The 17,757-nt window shown below is 44.4% G+C and overlaps 1 protein-coding gene across 3 annotated transcripts in view; it reads left to right on the forward strand.

Annotated features, from left to right (window-relative positions):
• The window catches only part of KANK4 (KN motif and ankyrin repeat domains 4), a 105,052-nt gene that overhangs the window by 21,425 nt on the left and 65,870 nt on the right, over positions 1–17,757 (forward strand). Inside the window, exons 1-2 of one of the 3 annotated variants that reach the window (XM_031968997.1) lie at positions 7,707–8,053; positions 11,643–11,737. The exons of 1 other annotated variant lie outside the window; for it this stretch is intronic. The gene's annotated coding sequence lies outside the window, so the exon portion shown is untranslated. Of the gene's footprint in view, positions 1–7,706; positions 8,054–11,642; positions 11,738–17,757 lie in introns of those variants that run through there. One more of the 3 variants, XM_031968995.1, reaches the window with a different exon arrangement.

The raw sequence follows: 17,757 nt of genomic DNA on the forward strand, positions 1-17,757 counted from the left end.
GCAGAGAACCTGGATTTGAATCCCAGCTCTGTTAATTTCTGCCTATGTTATCTTGGTCAAATTATTCAAAATGTTGGAGTCACAGTCTCCTCATCTCTGAGACAAGGAAGTTGGCTTGCCCAGATCAAAGTCATCCTGCATTTTCTGTGTGTCTGGGTCTCTCTCTGTTTAATGTTCTTTTTAGGTATCTCTGTTTTTTCCTCTCTGTCTCTCTAAATATCTCTTTCATATATTAAGTATGTGCTGGGGATACAGAGACCCAAATGGAACTTTCCCCACCCTCAGAAAGCTTTCATCCTCCAAGAGGAGACAGACCAGGCTTTGGTCTGTGCTGCCTCTACCTGGATGGTCTCTTCCCATTCTCTCTCCAGTGCTTCCTGTTTCCATGTGGATGAACCCCTCCTCTCCCCCTCCCAGTCCCAGTCAGGAGAGGCAGCCGTCGGCCATCACTGGGACCCAGGTATCCACTGGCTAGGCTTCTTTCTCTGCAAACTCTCTCTCCTGACTGCTCAAATATGCCGCCATGACTGTGGACCATTCTCCCTCCCCCACTATTCGTGAGGCCCTCCTGAGAGAAAAAAAGAAAAATCTGGCTTGAATTATAGCCATCTGTAAATGGACTTTACATACCTTTTTCCCCCTTCTTTTTTAACTCGCAGGCTAGCATTACAATTGCAAGCAGTTCATTAGCAGAGGCATCCATCCAAGCCATGTTTGATAACTTCCCTTGACCCGCTGTTGTTTGTACAGCTGCAGGGGAAGGTCGACAGAACCAGGTACATGTCTTTTCTCACGTAGAAAGTCTCACGTGTCAGGATTTTGGATGAGTGTTGCTCTGGGTCTGTTTAGAATTGATACAATACGGTGCAAAGAGCATTAGCTTTAGAGGATCTGAGTTCTGATTTCGGCTGTGCTACCGACCTCTGTGGGACCAGGGTCACTTCTACATGGCCAGGAAGATGCTTTACAAATTCCCTGACAGCTTTACACCCCATAACCTCCATTTCTTTTTTTTTGTTAAATGGAAAAAATAAGTTATACCCCTTCCTTCCTAGGAATGGGAGGAAAATGGTCTCTAAAATCTTTGAATGCTTTGGAAATGTGAATGGTAGCCCAGCATGCCTCACAGGGGTGCTCTGGGAGGGCTGCCTTTCAAGGGGCTGTATTTCAGATTCTCCTTTTAGCTTTTCTCTCTCTTAGCCCCATCAAAACTGATCAGTTTTGTGACCCATTCTCTCAGGATCTTGCTAAAGCTAGCTTGATAAATTGATCCAGAGTAAGCAGTAATTGGGGGGCTTAGAAACTGTCTTTGAAAGAAATGATTACTTCTCTCCTGTATTGAATAACTCATTATTAAATTAGAACTAGGACTCCCCCCCCCCTTTTTTTTCCCTTCATCCTTATCAAGTCAACTAGTGTGGGAAATCTTGTTCAAAAACTCACCCAGCCAGAAAAGCTAAGATCTAACCAAGGATGGTAAAGAAATTCTAAGCTTAATATATTGGATTGCCTCCCATCTAGGGGAGGGGAAAATTTGGAACACAAGGTTTTTGCAAGAGTCAAAAAATTATCCATGCATATGTTTTGAAAATAAGAAAGCCTTAAATTAAAAAAAAAAAAAAAATTCTAAGTTTAGGCGAATGGGTGGATTCCCGCTCATTGTATTTGCTCAGACAGGTCTGGGGAAAGGTGGATCCCCCCTCTTGTAAGATGGAAATGGATTAGTCTTTTTGGCCAAGATTTGGGTAGCCCAAGTCACGTAGCCCAAGACCCTCATTGTAATGTAGCCCACCTTCTCATTGTAATATCCATTCTCTTATTAACTATTATCCAATCAGAGTTGGTTGCCATCCTTAGGAATAGCCAGGCTTCCAAGGCCATATAAGCTATGAGCTCACCTACAAGACCTGGGGGCATTTAAGAGCATCGCTGACTCTTTTTATTGGCAAAATGCCAGCATTACTAATAAAATGACAATAAATGATTGATAGTAATGATAACATTAACACTGATTAATAAAAAATAAATAATTAAGAACTATGTTTCTTGAGCTTTTAAAATGTTGCAGTCTTAGGTTGGAAGCAAGCTGAGATGTATTGCTTGGCCCCAAAAGGCAATAAGAAGGAGCAGAGCAGGAGATGGGAGAGGTAGTGAGTTTCCCATCCCTGGATCCTCAGTGGAAGCCTGGGTGCCTACTTGGAGTGATGGGGCCCATTTGCTTTGACTGTTATTGGAATCAGATAGTCTGTGAGCGCCCTCATTCAACTCTGTGATCCTGATAAAATACACGAAGCGGAAAAAACCAATGGCTTCCCAAGAAGAGGTCATGGGTTCACCTCCTACTCTGTGACCTTATCTGCAAAATGGGTTGGACTTGCTGGCAAGGAAGGTCCCTTCTAGCTCTAAATGTATGCTCTCCCCTCTTATGGTGCTATTACTATTACTCTCATCACTTAGGTGTATACTACTACTACTACTACTGACTTTTGGAGTCATTTTTCAGTCCTGTCTGATACTTCATGACTCTAATTTTTTTTTTTTTTTTGGTAGAGATACTAGAGTTTGTCATTTCCCTTCCCAGTTCATTTTTACAGATGAAAAAACTGAGGCAAACAGGGTGGAGTGACTTGCTCAGGATCACACGCTAGGAAGGATCTGAGACAGGATTTGAACTCAGGAAGATGAATCTTGCTGACTTTAACTAAACATGGTGTTATTTAGTGTCCCTCATTTTATTACTGCTACTGCTGCTGTTACTGCTATTACTATTCTACTACTACTGCCACTTATTACTATTACTGCCACTGTGACTACTCTACTACTGTTGGTACAACTACTATTGTTACTGCTGTAGCTACAACTGCTGCTACTGCTGTTATTACTACTGCTACTATTACTGCCACTTCTACTACAATGGTTACTATTACTGTTGCTATTGCTGCTGCTACTATCACTGCCTCTGCTACTGCAACTGTTGATGCTGCTGCTAGTACTATAACTGTTACTGTTACTGTTGCTACTGCTACTATTACCTGCTAGTGCCACTGCTACTGCAACTGTTACTATTACTATTGCTACTGCTGCTGCTACTATTATGCCACTGCTACTGCAACGTTACTATATGCTACTGCTGCTATTGCTGCCACTGCTACTGCAACTGTTACTATTACTGTTGCTACTGCTACTGCTACTATAGCTTACTGTAACTACTGCTGCTGCTACTATAACTGTTACTGTTGCTATTGCTGCTGCTACTATCACTGCCTCTGCTACTGCAACTGTTGATGCTGCTGCTAGTACTATAACTGTTACTGTTACTGTTGCTACTGCTGCTGCTGCTATTAGTGCCACTGCTACTGCAACTGTTACTATTACTATTGCTACTGCTGCTGCTACTATTACTGCCTCTGCTACTGCAACTGTTACTGATGCTACTGCTGCTATTGCTGCCACTGCTACTGCAACTGTTACTATTACTGTTGCTACTGCTGCTGCTACTATAACTTACTGTTGCTACTGCTGCTGCTACTATAACTGTTACTGTTGCTACTGCAGCTGCTACTATTACTGCCGCTGCTACTGCAACTGTTGATGCTGCTGCTAGTACTATAACTGTTACTGTTACTGTTGCTACTGCTGCTGCTGCTATTAGTGCCACTGCTACTGCAACTGTTACTATTACTATTGCTACTGCTGCTGCTGCTATTAGTGCCACTGCTACTGCAACTGTTACTATTACTGTTGCTACTGCTGCTGCTACTATAAGTGTTACTGTTGCTACTGCTGCTGCTACTATTACTGCCTCTGCTACTGTAACTGCTACTATTACTGCCACTTCTACTACAATGGTTACTGTTACTACTGTTACTGTTGCTGCTATTACTGTTATTATTACTACTGCCACTGCTACTGCAATGGTTACTACTACTGTTGCTGCTTTTACTACTACTACTGCTGCTACTGCTGCTGCTACGATTTCTGCCACTGCTATTGCAACTGTTACTATTACTATTGTGCTTTTTACTGTTACTCCTACTTTGATTGCTGCTATTGCTGGTACTTCTACTACTGCTACTGACTATCATTTACAGAACACTCTTAAAGTTTACAAAGTATTGCACTAGCTAGCATCGACTTCACATCCTCTGCTCTATCCGCTGCCCGATGCCGCCTTTCCAAAAGAGCAGAATCCCTCCAGGGACCTCCCTGGGGCCAAGGGGAGGAAAATGATCTTTCCAACCCCTCAGAGTGCAGGTGACTGTGCTGTCTTCCCATGAAGCAGCCCCACATGGTTATATCAGTCCTGGTGGATTCTCTGGAAAAGTTCTTCTCAGATCCCTCTGCCCACTGACCCCAAATCTTCCCCCTACAGCTGGGGACCTTGCTTATAAACATTGTCTGATTCTAAGGTGATTCCAGCAGAGCTAAGTCAAAGACTCTGGCCTGGCACCAACCAGCATGGTCAAGGGTAGTGAACGCATGGCACCAACACGAGATACCAAAGTTGCTAGGGCTTCTCAGTAGTACAGTCGAGGGCTGGGCTTGGAGTCAGGAAATCCTGAGTTCTTATTCAGTCTCAGACACTTCATAGCCATGTGACTCTGGTAAAGTATCTTTACCTCTGTCTGCCTCAGTTTCCTCATCTGTAAAATGGGGCTAATAAAAGCACCTCCCTCTCAGGACTGTCATGAGGACCCAATAGGTAATATTTGTAAATCTTAGCACAGTGCCTGCTACATGGTAAATGCTATATAAATCTTAGTTTATAATAATTGTGATCCTTTCAAAGGCCAACTATAGCAGCCATCCATTTGCCCGTAGCTCTGGAAGCTGCTTGCAGTGCAGATCTCTTGGGCTGGAGAATCTCCGTCTCCCGGGCCCCTCCTCCCTACCCCACCATTCCATTTCCGACCTTCCTGCGCAGGTCTGGCTCCTGACCCTGCCTGACCTTTGGTTTACAGTCACTTGGACCGTCTGGGCTCCTGCTAGAATCTCCAGCATCTACTGATCCCTGCCCAGCCTGGCAAGCCACCCATCTCTGTCAGCCCTTATCTGCCCACTGGGCAGGAGGGCACACAGCTCCTGCCGGCACTGGCCTGTGACTCTGTCTAAGACGCTTGCTTGGCTTTTCCTGGCTGCCCTCCCTTTCTCACCTGCTTCCTTCACATCTGGCTTGAATCTTGAGCCCTGACCTGGGCCTGGACGCTCAAACTCATGTCCTCCTTTGGCTTTTTCCTTGAGTCGCCGGAACTCCTGCAACTAACACGTCCATTCAGACAATTTCTCCTCTGCCCTACATGGACTTTTCAGATCTCAGCTTGTCAGAAGAAGGGTTTGAGCAGATTAATTTAATCCCAACTTGGAAGTTATCAGGACCCTCAGCCTTCCTCCCCTTGGGAGCTTGACCCCCTGTGGCAATCTGGGAAAGTCAATGACCCTTTTCAGGAGGATGCTTTTAAATGTATGGGATGACAAAGAAACGGCAAAGCCGGTTCCGTGTTCTCTCTCCCGCTAAAGTGGAAGCTCTCTAAAGGCAAGTCTTGGAGCTTGCTTTGTATCTTCAGTGTTTGGTTTTGCACCTGGAACATAGTAGATTAATTAGTGCTTGTTGACTTGACTGTTGAAATAGAGTTATACTAATATTTTGAAAAATTCATTGACCCCACGTTAAGAGCCCCCTGAGCTAGTCCAGATCCATGAAGCATATACCCTGAAATGTCTCACTTCGACCACTTCTTCTGTAAAAGATGGAAATGAAATAATATTTGAAATAATACTTCTCAAACCCTAAAGCACCATATGTTTGCCATTATTATTATTATCATTATTATTATCCAGTAGATTTTTAAGAAAGAAAGAAAGAAAGAAAGAAAGAAAGAAAGAAAGAAGAAGAAGAAGAAGAAGAAAGAAGAAGAAGAGGAAGGAAGGAAGGAAGGAAGGAAGGAAGGAAGGAAGGAAGGAAGGAAGGAAGGAAGGAAGGAAGGAAGGAAAGAAAGAAAGAAAGAAAGAAAGAAAGAAAGAAAGAAAGAAAGAAAGAAAGAGAAAGAAAGGAAAGAAGGAAACAAAGAAAGAAATTGCCTTTTCCTCAAGAAACAACTGGTTATTGATGTGGGAATCATTTTGTAGTTAGCGGTCTGTGTGCAATCAGGTCCTGTACTATTCAGGACAAAGGTCATAATCAGCAACAAATTTAGGAAATGATTAGAACAACAAATTGGAGGAAATGGGAAAGATGAAAAGAAAATGACATCTGGAAGCCTCTTTCATCAAACTTTGTGTAAGCAGGGATTGAAAAGATGCCGGCCCCGATATTATGGTCAGATGGACATGAGGAAAAGGTCCAAATGGGCAGCTCTGAGGTTGCCTTGTGTCTAGGTTAAAAATGGGTAAAAGTGCCAAGAAGATCTTTGATAGGTAGAGACCATTTCCGGAGTATAGACAGGAAGTCTTGGCCAGGATGTGTAGGATGGGGACAGCTGGAGGGGATGCTGTGGGAGAGGGTACTGACATTAGGAAGCTCATAGAGCTATCAAAGTAGGATCAAAAGTTCAGAGCCAGAAAGGGCTTTTTCTGAACTTTGTTTTTTTCTTCCTTTATATTTTGACAGCAGTATTTCAGTATAACTGATTTCCTTTATCCAATGTATTTTATTTTATGCATCTAACATTATTCTGAGGACTCTGTAGGCTCCACCAAACTGCCAAGGGGTCTTTGACCAAAAGATACATTTAAGAATCCCAATCTAGTAGAGTCTCCCCATTCTGTGGATGAGGAGACTGAGGCCCCTCAGTGTAGTGATGTAGCCTGCCCAAGTTCACACAGGTGACCTCGGGTGGTTTTGATTTATGTGTCTCATATTATTAATGACTTGGCATGTTCTTTCATATGGTTGTTAATAATTTGCAAGTCTTAACTCAGGAACTATGTGCTTCTAACCCCGGATTATTTCTTAAGGGATTACTTTTAAAAACATAAATGTTCTATTGATATTAAAACCCCCAACCCTCTTATTCCCAATGACTTCCCCATCCTCCCTGATTGGAGATGTGTTTCATCATCTGCCAAGTGGGGCCGTCAGGGGATGAGGATTTTTTCAGTGCCCTCTGAGCGTCAGGCACTGTGGGAGGCAGCCCTCACATGGGACCCCAGGTGCATGTGGAAGAATAAGTGGACTCACAGCCCATACATAGGAGAGGGATTTCTGAGGGCTTCTGGGTCACGTAACCCGTCCCTCTGCTTCTGTTAGCTTTGTTCAGGCAAGTCTTCTCACATCTCTCCGAAGTCTCTTCACGCTCCATCAATTGAAAATTTGGCATGGGGACGTTGAGGCCTCAATGACCGGGGAGGTTGGTTCAACCATCAGTCATCCAGCTCGGATTTATTAAGCAGACACAACTTATTCATTAAGTGCCAAGTCCTGGGGACAGCGAGACAAAATCGAACCGTTCTCATCCCTCTTGGAGTTTATATAAATACCTTTTGCTGGAGACACAAGTGGAAAATGTGTCTTTGTCACAAAAACTCTGACAACGGCATTATTTTTGCCTGGCCCGGATCTATGATTTCATTAAGATAGGAGAGAACCGTTATGGAAGCTCCTGTCACCAAATGTAGACAGGTCATTTACGTCATTTAGGAATAATTTGTAATTAAAGAGTTGCCTTGGACACCAAGATGATACAAGGGACTCGGCACAGAGAGTCTGGGTAAGAGGCAAGGCTTGAACTCTGGTCTCCTGCCCCATATGTGGGCTCTCACCCCTGCAGGGCGGTGCCCCCCAGAGGACCAGAGCCACAGTTAGAAGGGGGACAGCCTCCCTTCGGTTCATCCAGGGCCGGGGAAAACCTCGGTTCCTTGGCGTTGTTGACTCAGCCTTGTCTGGTTCTCTTTTGTTCCCTGGATGTTCCTCCTGTGCCCAGTGAAATCTCAGCCGCCGGCACAGAAAGAGCCGCAGAGAATTAGCTGAAAATTGATTTTTTCGGGGACAAGGAATTCAAAGCTGCTCTGAAAAAAGTGGCTGAGTGCTTATCAGCCCTTGCATTCAAGGTTGCAGGTGAGCCGGCAGAGATGGAGAATGACTGGGCCCTTTGATCGGCCTTGGGGGGGCGAAGGGGGGGGGGACCAGGATTTGGAAACTATGACGGCTCCTTCCTCATGGAGTTAATGGCCTGGATGGAACAGGAGCATCTGATCTGGGAGAATCTGGGACCTGGCTGCCATCTTAATGGTGTGTGTGTGTGTGTGTGTGTGTGTGTGTGTGTGTGTACACAGCCCTCCCCACCTCGAGAAGTATATAGTTACTGAGGGCAAAGAGAGAGGGAAGGAAGGAAGGAGAGAAGGAGAAAGGGAGGAAGGGTGGAAGATAAAAGAGAAGGAAGTGAGGGAGGAAAAGAGGGAAGGGAAAAGGGAGAAAAGAAGGGAGAGACAAAGGAAGAAGGGAAAGGAAGGAATAGAAGGAAGAGAGGGAGGGAGGGAGGAAGGGAGGGAGGAAGAAAAGAAAGGAAGGAGGGAAAAGAAGGAAGGAAGGAAGGAAGGAAGGAAGGAAGGAAGGAAGGAAGGAAAGAAGGAAGGAAGGAGTATAGTACAGAGGAATCACTGGCTCTTGAGTTAAAGGTCCTTGCTGATTATTATAGTATCATAGGCTTTAAAGATGGGAAGGAACTTTAAAGATCCTCTGATCTGTCACTCCCCCCTCTCTACCCACCAAGGAAAATCCGACTTGTGGAGATCTAACTAGTGCTTGGAGACTTCCACTGACAAGGAAATCACTCTCTGAACACATGACACTTTTAATTGATAGCAACTGGTTTCCTAACATGAGACTCAGTTTTGCTGAAGAATTAGAACAAGCCGGCCCTTCAAATACTTGAAAACAGAGATCTTGTCCCTTCCAAGATTGTTTGTTTCTTCCAGCCTAAGCATCCTCTGTTCCTACTGTCTCCCCCCAGGCCTGCTTCCCTATCAAATAATTGATGGTCTGGAAACAAATGTGTCTGTGGGATCCAGGTGAGCTTCTATTTAAGGGAGCCGGGAGGTGATTCTTTTTTAGACACCCGAGGTTCCTGTGCCCTAAATAGAGCCGCCTTATAAGGGGTTCAGGGACACACTCTTTTCTGCCCCCTCAGAAATGAGGAAATAGAGCAACTTCAGAGGTTAGTCTATGAGTAAGGGTTAAAAAGCATCTCAGATACATTTGGAGTTCTGGCATTACATTTCATGGGGTGATGGGATTTAGGGCTGAAAGACTCTTACTCTTAGCTCTTTTGGACAGTGATGCCTTACCTCTGGAGCCCGTATTCAATTTCATGGCAGAGAATTTTATTCACCCATGGCCAGCCGATGAGGGAGATATTTTTGGTCTACTGGGTCCTCACATCGTGTCCATATCCAGGAGCCAGGCAGGCCCTGCAGTCAGCTCTCCTCCCCCGTCCCTCCTTCTGTCCTCCCCACTCCCCTTTTAGGACTTTCTTGGAGATAGTCTCATTGATTGATTGCTGGAAGAGACCTCAGAGCCCATTGAGTCAAATCTCTTCATTTTATAAATGGGGTAACTGAGTCCCAAGGATATCAGGGAACTTGGGTAAAGTTACACAAGTTATATAGAATCAGGATTCAAAGCTAGAAAGTCTTTTGACTCCAGAGGCAGTGATCTCTCCATTATACCATCCTTCCTTCCTTCCTTCCTTCCTTCCTTCCTTCCTTCCTTCCTTCCTTTCTTCCTTTCTCTTTTCTTTCTTTCTTTCTTTCTTTCTTTCTTTCTTTCTTTCTTTCTTTCTTTTTCTTTCTTTTCCTTCCTTCCTTTCTTCCTTTCTCTTCTTTCTTTCTTCTTTCTTTCTTTCTTTCTTTCTTTCTTTCTTTCTTTCTTTCTTTCTTTTTCTTCCTTCCTTCCTTCCTTCCTTCCTTCCTTCCTTCCTTCCTTCCTACTTTTCTTCCTTCCTCCCTCCCTCCCTCCTTCTTTCTCTCTCTCTCTCTCTTTCTCTCTTTCTTTCTTTCTTTCTTTCTTTCTTTCTTTCTTTCTTTCTTCCTTCCTTCCTTCCTTCCTTCCTTCCTTCCTTCCTTCCTTCCTTCCTTCCTTCCTTCCTTTCTTACTCTTTTCCTTCCTTCTTCCCTTTCTCCTTCTCTCTTTTTTTTGCTTTCTTGTTTTCTTCCCAACCTTTTCACTTTTCAGTGACTCAGGATTTTCCCCTCATCCCTTTTTGATCCATACCAACTAATAATCCAGATATGAAGTAACCAGGGCCTGCACCAAGCTGGTGGTTGATGGCTCTGGAGAAAAGGGAACTTAAACAAGAGATGTTGTGACGGTAGAAATCACAGAAGTTGGCAGCAGGCTGGATCCAGGGGATAATTGAGTATGAGAAGAAGAATGTGACTCCCAAGGGGGATGGGAGGGTGGTGGCTCCCTCAGTGGTGCAGGGGAGTGAGGAAGCTGGGAGGGCGTGGAGGAAAGATATTGGGTTTAGTTTTGAACATGTTGAGTTTAAGATGTCTATGGGACATCCAGTCAAGATGTGCCATAATCTACTGATCAAAGCATAATAATGACTGATTACTAGTCTATAAATAATGATTAGAGGGGGCGCTCCTCAAGGGTAGGTTTTGCCCCTTTTTGTATCCCCAGTACTTAGCACAGTGCCTGGCAAACAGTAGGCTTTCGATAAATGTTTATTTTCCTGACTTACTGACTTATTCCTGAATACAGGGACTTATGGGGATGTTTGGTGGTCCCATAAATGAGGGAAAATGTGCCAGCCTTTGAAGGTCATCATGAATCAGAGAGTCCCAGATCAGCCTTCAGTCCCATCAGAATTCATTTCCTTCTGTCTGTCTCTTTCCCAAAGGGATCCTGCCTCCACCCCAGCCTGAGCCAGGGTGGGGATGGGGAGGTTGCAGAAGGAGTCCCGTTCCTGCCTTGGGCCCATGGGGCTCAGGAAGGCAGGAAACCAAGAGTGCCAGCGTTCAGGTGGGGAGGGGCATGGGGAGTTTCTCCCCAGTGTCGGTTGGAGCTGTGCATGCCAGTCCACGTGGGCGTGAAGGAGGCATTTGTGAGAAGCTTGGCGCGAGGGCAGGCTTTGTGCTCCAGGGCCGCAATCAATCAGGCGAGTGTGTTCGGTAGCTGCCACCAAGCTGCACATACATGCCGAGTGGCTGCTCCCCAAGAATCCTCTCGCCCCTGGAAGAAAAGCAGGCATTGTGCATGCTCGAGCCTTCCCAAGGAAACACCTGAGTTGGTTTTCCTGCTGTGTTTTTCCCCTTTCCTCATTCCACTCCTTTTTTTTTGTTTTGTTTTGTTTTTTTTAAAGAAAAGAAAGTGCTTGGTCTGATTCTCCTCCAGTTCAGCAGGATGAATCTCCTCAAAGTCGAACTTTCACTGTTTCCCCCCTTGCTTGGGAACCCACATGGCTTCCAAGCCCAACCATTCTTTAAGTTCTTTTCATGTTAATGGCGCCGGGACTACAAAGACATCATCCTAAAAACAACAAAACAATATTGTGTCCTCACAGAGCTTACATTCGATGGGGATCTTCTTCCTCATCTCCGGCATTCTCTACAAAGCAGCCCCAGCTAGTCTTGCCAGTGCTCTGTTGGGGCCCTTCCTTTCCTTACCCAGATTACTTAACTGGTTCTCTTCTCCTGTCCAGATTGCACCATCCACAAGGGCCAGCTGGTAGAGAGGAAGCCAGGAGAGCTGGGGAACATATTCTGGCTTTGTGATCCCCTATTAGTGCCATGTGTGGTAAGTTGTTTGCATTTTCTGATCATTTCCAAAACAAAGGGGGAGAGTAGAAGATTGACAAGCTGCCTCCCAGCCCTAAATCCCATAGAAGCAGCCCATGTCTATGAAGCCTTCCTGGAGTTTTCACACTGATCTATGCTCTTGGCTGAATTCTAGTTCTGTTCCTGGAACCAAGATGGTGGAACTTAGTCTATTAGAATCATGAGCTTAGCATTTGGCGTGCTGCCATCTTGTTTCCCCTGCTTTTATATGTTTTTTTTCCTTATGAACTTGACAAACATGAATGTTTCCATATATAAAGAATGAAAAAAGAAAGGTTGTATATGGAATAGTGAAGCTCTGTTCAGTTTAGCTTGTTTTCGAATTAATAAGTCATTCCCCAACTTTGTTCCAGTAGCTGCCATAATGTTCGCCACTAGATTTTAAGCCTCTTGAGATTACTCGTTTTCACTTTGCAACAATGTTATTGAGTGACTCTGTTGTCCGTCAGCCTCATTTCGTATGATTATATCATTATTGTCTGGCCCGGTTTTTATTGACAGCTCATCTGACATGTGACAAGGGACATTAGACACCCAGGAGGATGCTGAATGAACTTGTCCCTCTCCTTCTTTACCCCTCATTCAAAACAAAAAGAAAGTCTTAGATCCAGAAATGCTGGTATTCCAGACCTAAGACTTGAAACAATTTTTAGGTGCCTGAGAAGGAAGGGATTGATCTGGCTGACTATATTCCCATGGAGTTGTTCATAATAGAAAGTTTCTAAGACATGACAGCCCTGGGAAGATAGCTTAAGGAGAAGGACTATATAATGTTCCATCTTGATAGCTCCAGCTATCACATAGGGATAGGAATATAGAAGGTGATTAATAAGTACTGGTTCATTACAAGATCATTGATTTGGATAAGAAGGAGATCTCAGAAACCATTGAGTTCAACCACCTGATTTTACAGATGAGGACACTGAGAGCTAGAGCTTGATTAATGCTACACAAAATAAGTAGCAGAAGTGAGATTTAAATCCAGTCAATTAATCATGCATTTATTAAGGACTTATGGTATTCTGGGCACTCTGCTAAGTCCTGGGGATACAAAGAAAAAGCAAACAAAAGGTCCTTAAGGGCCTTACTCATTTTTAAAGAACATTACATTCTAATGAGGAAGACAATGTTATCTAAATAGGTACATGATCAATCAACAAACATTTACTAAGTGCCAGCATTGCCAGGCACTATGCTGTGCACTGGGGGGTAACAAGAAAAGGCCAAAAAACAGCCTCTGCCCTCAGAGAGCTTACAGTCTAATGGCAGAGACAGTATGCAGATGACTACATCCTAACTATAGACTGAGTAGAACGAAGGTAACTCCTGAGGGGAGTTGACTCTAATTGAAATTTTTATTCTTCTGCACTGTGAACTGGATGCTTAGTAGACATCTTTAGCACCATTTGTCCAAAGCTGAATTCATTACTTTTCCCCTCCCAAAACTCTCTCATTTCTCACTTTCCCATTACTTTTGAAGATACCCCCATCCTCTCAGTCCCTCAGTCTTATAGCCTTGGCGTTATCCCAGTGTTCTCTCCTTCACTGTCTCTCTTGCCTACCCCTATTCAGTATGGCACAAGATCTGTCGATTTCACCAGAGATGGAGCGTCTTTGATCAGTGTTACCTTTGCAGCATCTCTGGTCACTTTCACCTTTGCAACATTGTGCAATTTTACCTTTGCAGCATCTCTGGTCACTTTCACCTCTGCAGCATCTCTGGTCACTTTCACCTCTTCAGCATCTCTGGTCACTTTCACCTTTGCAGCATCTCTGGTCACTTTCACCTTTGGAGCATCTCTGGTCACTTTCACCTTTGCAACAGTGTGCAATTTTACCTTTGTAGCATCTCAGGTCATTTTCACCTTTGCAACATCTCTGGTCACTTTCACCTCTGCAAATCTCTGGTCACTTTCACCTCTTTGCATGTCTGATCAGTTTCACCTCTGCAGCACCTTTGGTCAGTTTCACCTTTATAGCATCTTTCAAATAATCCCTTTCTCTCCTCTGACATGGCTCCCATCCTGGTGCTGAACTTCCTCAACTCACCTGGAATATTGAAAGCTGCTGCTGGTGGATCTAACCTGCCTCAAATCTCTCTCCATGCCAATTCATCCTCCAATGAACTGCTGAGGGATTTTCCTAAAACACAAGTCTGATCATGTCACCCCTTACTCAATAAGCTCCAGCAGCTCCCTTTTGCCTCTCATATCTCTTTAGCTTTTAAAGCCCTTCATAAAGCCCCCCTTCCTGCATTTCCAGTCTTCTGACACCCCCACACACCTTTCGAACCAGAAACACTGGCCTACATGCTGTTCCTCAAGCACAATTCCCCATACCTGGCTCCCTCTTCGTCTATGTCTCCTGGCTCCCTTGGCTTCCTTCAAGTATCAGTCACAATCTGCAATCTCAGCTAAAAATCGGCAAGAAGCCTTTCCCAGTCTTCTTGTTATCCACGGACCTTCTCCCTGAGGTTATCCCCAGGTTATCCTGTATGTATCTTGTTGGCACATAGTCCTTGGAATGTTGTCTACCCCAGTAGACTGTGAGTTCCTTGAGGGCAAGAATTGCTTAAATGTTGTTTTTGTATCTTAAATACTCAGCGTACATCTGGCACGTGTTGTTGTTTGCTCATGTGAATTTTCTTGACAAAGACATTGAAGTGATTTTCTTCTCCAGTTCATTTGACAGATGAGGAAACTGAGTCAGACAGAGTTAAGTGTCTTGCCCAGGGTCACATAGCTAATAAGTGTCTGAGGTCAGGTTTGAACTTAGGTCTCCCTGGGTCGATCCAGTTCCACCTGGTTCCCTTGACACTGAACAGGGGCTTAATAAACGTGGTTTTTTTATTTATCAATAAATAAAAAGAGGCTAATTAAGAAGCCAGTGACTTTTGCTCTTGATAGCAAAGGGCAGCCAAAAAAATACCCAAGACAGGGTCCGGAGTATGGTCTATCATCCTAATCCCACTCCAAAGGGCGGGGAAGTTGATGGAAGGGATCTGTGGCCAAGTGGTCCCTGAGACCTTGGCATTTTGTACTGATTATCTTCTGAAGAGGAAGAGATGCTGGAATCCTGAGCTGTCTGGCGTGCCCAGAAACGAGGAGGTCAAACAAATGAATCAGATGCCAGCAAAGGCAGACGGAGAGTCTAGGTCGAAGCCTATTGATCAAAACCCTTGTTAGGTATGGAAGCTGCCAGCTCCTCGGGTCCAGGGAGAGCAGAGACAGCTCTCCTCAAAGCTGGCGACGGGCCAAAGACCAGGATGATACTTTCCACTGCATCCAGCTGCGGTGGAGGAATATGCAAGAGACTGAGAGCTCAGAAGCTTCAGGGAGAGGAAGAGAGGGAGCCATGGAGGATCTAAGCTGCCAGATCCAGGAAGGCAGAAGATGCTGGGCCAGCAAAGCTGGCGGGGGTCCTGTTTTCAGAGGGCATCTCTGAATGCTGTTGGGATCTGATCATGTTGAGTGGTATCCACTGTCTCAGAGGTGGAAGAACTATCAGAGAACATCTAGTCTCACTCTATGAAACTACAAGCTTGGTTTCTGAGTGGATAGAACAGTGAGGCTGGAGGCTAGAAGAACTGAGTTCAAATCCAATCTCATACACTTAACTCACTGTGTCCTTTGTTTGCCTCGGTTTTCTCACCTGTAAAATGGAAATAATAACCACCTACCTCCTGGGATTTTTGTGAAGATGAAACTAGAGAATAATTGGGAAGCTCTTGGCACATAGTAGGCTCTATATAAATACTCATTCCCTCCTCTCCTCTGCAAAACCCCTGACAAGTCCCTGTCTAGTCTCTGTTTAAAGATATCTGGTGATAGGAAATTTGACAATATTATTAGGCAGAATTGTGGAACCTCAGAATTAAAAAGGATCCTTTGGTCAATTCCAGAAGCCAGTAATGATCTCCATAAGTGGGCATCCAACCTATGCCTGAAGAGCTCCAGTGAGGGGGAACCTCCCGCTCATTGCACATTGGAACCTGTCAGGGAGTGTTTCCTGCCAACATTTCCAGCCATCTCTGCCTCCTCACTCTGTGCTCTCTGGCACAGGCAGAATCTATTTCTTCCATAGGAGGGCAGCCCCTGTGGGCCCCGAAACCTTCTCTTCTTTAATTCAAACTCCCTCAGTTTCTCTAGTCATTGGGTCACCATTGTTTGAAGTCCCTTTGCCATCCTGGTTCCCAAACCCTGGACCTTCTTCAGCTTCTTTTCATTCAGTGATCTTCCCAAAGGGAGGTGCCTCCAGCTGAACCCAGCAAGCCCGATGTGGTCTGGCCCTGGCAGGGTACAGCAAGACAGCAGCCCACCTTTTCTAAGCACTGAACCTCTCAGAGGGCCCTTTTTGCCTTGGTTTGTCCAGCGCTTAATACAATGTCTGGCCGAAAAGTGACACTGGATAAGAGCTTGTTGACTGCCTGAGAGTTTAACAATATGGTCTAGACTGGTCAGTTTTTTGGTTGCTCAGACCCTCAGATCTTCATCAGGCTGACCTCCTTTCCAGACACAACGCCCCATCCTGTCCTTGTGAAGTTGGTTGTATGAGTGCAAGTGAAAAATGTTCCAGGGGAAGATTAAGAGGAGAGCAGGTTGGGGAAACAATTAAGTTGGGATCAGCCAGAGGCTAAGTACAGGCTGACAAGGATTTTTTAGATTGAATGTTTTTTGCCAAGAGTCTGATGGTCCTGAAAGTTATAGCCTCTTCAAGGGACTTGACGGTTACTCAGGCGCTCAAAATTCAGTAATTTGGTTTTGATTTAATTATAGCCAATAGAGTGGCTGGGTGGCACAGTGGATAGAGCACTAGTCCTGACATCAGGAGGACTTCAGCTACTTAATACTTACTACTAGCTGCATGATCCTAAGTAAGTCACTAATTCCAATTGCCTTGCATAAAAAAAAAGAAAGAAAGAAAGGGGAGGGGATAGAGATAGACAAACAGACATTCGGAGATAGAAAGACACACAGAGAAAGAGAGATATACAGAGGGAGACATACACATACGCAGAGAGAGAGAGACAAAGAGACACAGAGAGGTGTGGGGCTATGTGTACGCATTTTTAAAATGAAAGAACTGGGCATAATTATAATGTCTTAAACTTGCTTTTTAGTAATTTTTTTAAAAGAATCTGTCTCAAGTTCAGTTCGGGGGAGGCGTGCTTAGAGTTCATCCAAAAAAGATCGTGGGTTTTTAGGGGACTACAAAGTCAGCTGTGGGGTGGGGCAATGAAAAAACCCACAACATAGCAGCTCCTCCTTGGGCTTCTTTAAGAGGGGCAGAACTTCTAGGAACAAAGAGGTAATGGCGACTCTGTGTTATGTTCAGTTCTGGCCATCAGACCTTAACAATTGATAAGCTCTTCTCAGCAATACAATGATCCAAGACAATCCCATAGGACTAATGATGAAGCATGCTGTCTACCTCCAGAGAATGAACTGGCCTGATTGAATACAGACTGAAGCGTGCTATTTTTCATTTGCTTTCTCTTGTTTTTTGTTTTCTTGTACAAAATGACTAAGATGGAAATGTTTTATATGACTGCATGTGTCTAACCCGTATCTGGTTGCTTACCACCTCAGGGAGGGGGAAATAGAATTTGGAACAGAAAACTTTAAATAAGAATGTTTTAAAATGAGGGAAAAGAAGAATTGTCTGGAGGGATGTAACCAGGATGTTTTATATGACTGCACGTGTCTAACCCATATCTGGTTGCTTAAATATCTCAGGGAGGGGGAAATAGAATTTGGAACTCAAAACTTTAAATAAAAATGGTTTGAAATTGGGGGAAAAAAGAATTGTCTGGAGGGATGTAACCAGGATGTGAAGGCCTTTGAGGCTATGTCATATAATAAACAATGGAGCAAACTGGGAATGTTTAGCCTGAAGGAGAGAGAGAAAGAGAGAGAGAGAGAGAGAGAGAGAGAGAGAGAGAGAGAGAAACAGAGAGAGAGAGAGAAAGAGAAACAGAGA

This window comes from Sarcophilus harrisii, chromosome 4 (genome assembly GCF_902635505.1).
Source record: "Sarcophilus harrisii chromosome 4, mSarHar1.11, whole genome shotgun sequence".
Classification (NCBI taxonomy): domain Eukaryota; kingdom Metazoa; phylum Chordata; class Mammalia; order Dasyuromorphia; family Dasyuridae; genus Sarcophilus; species Sarcophilus harrisii.